Here is a 3905-nt window from a genome sequence, read left to right as displayed (position 1 = left end):
CTACATTTCATTGTCATGCACTGATATGTTCTGGTTTGTGTTCGATTACTGCAGGCGTTCAAGTGCTTTCTTTTTGTTCTAGATTGGCAGTGTTTGAGATGGTAGGAACTTGTCGTTTTCTCAACTTATTTTCTCTATGAGACTCTGAATGCTCTGTAAACATACTATTTTAGCAATTCTAAGAAATCTGAAAGCAGTGTTACCTGTATCATTTTTTGTCTTGGTAATAGTATTGCAGCTCCAACATCAGCACTTAAATAATGGTTTGTGATGTTACTTGTCCTTGGAGTATACTCCTGAGAAGTCAAGAGAAATCTTACGTAAGCATTAATTATGTTTCACTTTTGAAAGCAAAGTATGTGTCAAGTACTTTGAAGGCATTTGTTGATACTTTTAAGCACTTTCGTTGATTATTATTATCCTTCAATTAGTTATTACAAGTCCAACATTCTCTACATTATCTCACTCCATATTCAGAATGTGGGAATACAGTTGTTTTAAGGAAATGCCACTGAATAGATAGTAGCTGCACTCTACAAAGATGAATTTGCTAATTAATCAGTCAGGGACACAGCTTATACTTCAGTAGTCTTAGATCATTTAATGATGATTATTGTAGTTTATAACTAGAAAAATCCCCATATCCTGTTCATTGCCCCTTTTTCAGTCATGTGAATTGAATTATGCCTGAAGTGGTTAATTCTCACCTTGACATCTCATAGAACAACTGAATCTCTACCAAGGGTGAATGTGTCCTTCCTCTTAATGTCTAAGTCGTCTTGTCTTGTCGTCTGTGAAGGCAACAGCCCTCTTCCCTGGGATAGAACTAGATGATATTTAGACACGTTATTTGACTTCTCCATCGCTCACATTGATGTGGATATGATTGTAATGCTCCGTTTTGTGGGCTTCCCAAGAAAACAATAAATCCCTTACTACTTGTTCGAAATGCAGTAGCTCAGATCCTAACAAAGTTATTTCTCCAGTGTTTAGGAGGATATCGCCATAATAAAGGCATGCTTGTCATATGCTAAAAGAATAGCTTATAACAGGAAAGGCAAAGTCTGTTTTTTTTATAAAGCTCCTTTAAAGCCTGTGCCCCAGAAGGTCCATTTATGTTGAGCTGTGAAAGTGCTTTACAGTAAAAACCTTGTGTAAATGGTTAAAAGCAATGATCCAGGGACCAAAGGTGATTCAGGAGCCTAGAACCAATATTTGTGTGCTCGGTGCAGTCGGATGTTGAAATTTGTTCCCCGTTTTTGAAAACGTCCCACTGTATGCTGTTCCTTTTATTTACAATAAGAATCTAGGAACCTCTAGAAGAAATCAACTGCAAAGTGACATGACTGAGAGCCTCTTGAGTCCTGCAGATACAGGGTACCTCATAATTTAAATGAAATCAAATGTGTACTGTACGTGTAAAACTGAAGCTGACCTAACAACCATCCCCTTTTCTGCAGAGCGTGTTTAATTGTACTGTTTCAGCACATCAGTTTTTTTTTTAATTTTTTAAATAAAGCCTTAAGACAATTAGGAGGTACTGGTATTCACAAGGTAGAAGGTGGTGTTTTCAGAGGCCTAAAGGGAAACTGTTATACCTAATGATTAAATACTTGATGAGACATTTTTTTACTGCATTGTTTATGTATGATCTGTGTATCTCAGCTGAAAAGCTGAGATAAAATAAGATGTTTGCATCTAAATAACTGGACATCAAATAGCAGACCTTATGAGCAATACTGTGTGTATTTATTTAAAATATTTACAGCTCCTCTGGAAAGTTGTTGGGGGAAAAAAATCTTACTCGCACCAAACAAATTAATACAGATGCAGCCATTCAAAATGCGCAGGCGATACCGCATTATTTTCCGGTACGCTGTACGCAATCTACCGCAAGCTACCGGTAAATACCGCGAGTTACCGGTAAATACCGCGAGTTACCGTAAATTCTCCTATAATACGACAAGCAAAATAATAGTATCCGGAATTTCCGCAAGGTGGAGCTAATAAAGCTCAACCTCTCATGTTTGAGCTGTCGCCATCAAAGTCTTTAACGAAGATATTACTAATAGTATTAATAATGAATGATCTTGGACAAGCTGTAAGTGTAAACTCAAAGTATTGCCCTGGTCCACATTCTTTTTTTCATTGACCGTCTTTGTAAAAGACGCATTTTTTTCCAGTCAAGCAAACTACAGTAATTTTTGAGAATCAAATTAGTGATAGTGAAAACTTAAGATTTTTAAGGCTAAAAGTCAAATTCATTCTACAAATTAAGGCAAATGAAAATTCAGGACGTTAAAGTGCTAGAGGTGTAAAAAAATACAAAAATGCACATGAGCAAAAAGTTTTAGAAATGGAGCACACAGAAAAAAAGCCATGCCTATAGTGCAGAAGAGGGATGAAGGAACACTTGCTTAGATATACAAAAAAATCACAAAAAGGTGTATGTTACAAAAGAACATGCAAACATGTTCATCATGTACATCAATTTCCCTTCGCGATCAATAAAGTCTTATCTATAAACATGAAACAGAGTGAGGAATCAGAAAATTAGCATGCATAAAAAACAGCAATTCTGTCAATGAGCCCTAAATGAATTAATAGCAACCATGGTTTCATGGAGGGCTTCTCAGATAGTTGGGCATTCAGGTAGATTGCCAGGTGAAAGGATTTGTAAACATATTTTGTTAAAGCAAGTCAGTTTTTTCCGCAACACATAAAATACATTTTTCCAAGAAAGTTTAGCCTTTGTCACTAATGAAACCACTAAATAAAGACATAAATATAGAAATCATAAGATTTTTTTTATTCAATGTTGGTAGCAGGATGAACTGTGCTAAGTGTATATATCACTCCAAGAAATATAATGAACATAAATATATTTTGCCAATCTTTTCATAGTAATCCAAACAACTCAGGGAGTGTCCAAGGAGGCAACAGAACTTCAGTTGTGTTTGCTAAAATACACACTTTGAAACATACTGTAACACTTAGTTAACATGTCTGGTTTAGTTGAAGAATCGGCTAAGGTAAGTTTCAGGGTTTAATGGTGGGATGGCACCTGTGCTTTTTTCCCCCAACCGCTAGAATATGATTCGCACCAAACCCAAAAGAAATACTGCACAGTTCAGGAACTTCATCAACCTAGCAACTGTAAAATAAGCTTACAAACAACTGAATTGAAATGCCAAAAAGTTCAGAGAAAGGCACAAACTATGTTTACTTGGGGTTTCCAAAATTAAAGCTAACTAAAACTGTAATGATAAACAATCATGCTGCCAATGGACAGAGAAATATCATGTTTTTTGAATAATGTATTATTTGTTATATAGGAACCCAGTATAAGGGAATCCCTTGCGATCCTGTCTGCAGAGATAAAGGTAAGTATTTTTTTCTCTTTAGCTCTGTCACTCCAAGAAATATAATGAACATAAATATATTTGCCAATCTTTTCATAGTAATCCAAACAACTCTGCGTGTATCTGACATTTGTAATATTTATCTACCGCAGTATAACTCTTCTGGCAAGGCGATTGCTATTGTACCTTAAAAGAAAACTGATTGGAAATGTCATGTAAACAATTTGTAAACTCAAATTATTGCCCTGGTCTATGTTTCTCAGAATTTGAGACAGAGAGGTAAATCTCTGCAATCCGAGCTGAGGGCATTTTTTGGAATGGAAAGGTAAGAGCAACGTGTTCTTTGATATTCTCTTAAGACTCTTCGCCAGATTTTACGATGAAAAATGTAAATAATAAAAACAAACATTATTTTATATAGTGCCTTGAAAGGTGGCTTCTTTACAGAATGACAAAACCAACAACAATAAATAATACACAAGATATGCATGATGACAATACACAGTTAGAGGAGACAGTAGATGGTCATTGTCAGTGTATTCT

This window comes from Lepisosteus oculatus, unplaced genomic scaffold (genome assembly GCF_040954835.1).
Source record: "Lepisosteus oculatus isolate fLepOcu1 unplaced genomic scaffold, fLepOcu1.hap2 HAP2_SCAFFOLD_44, whole genome shotgun sequence".
NCBI lineage: Eukaryota > Metazoa > Chordata > Actinopteri > Semionotiformes > Lepisosteidae > Lepisosteus > Lepisosteus oculatus.
This window is presented reverse-complemented; position numbering follows the sequence as displayed.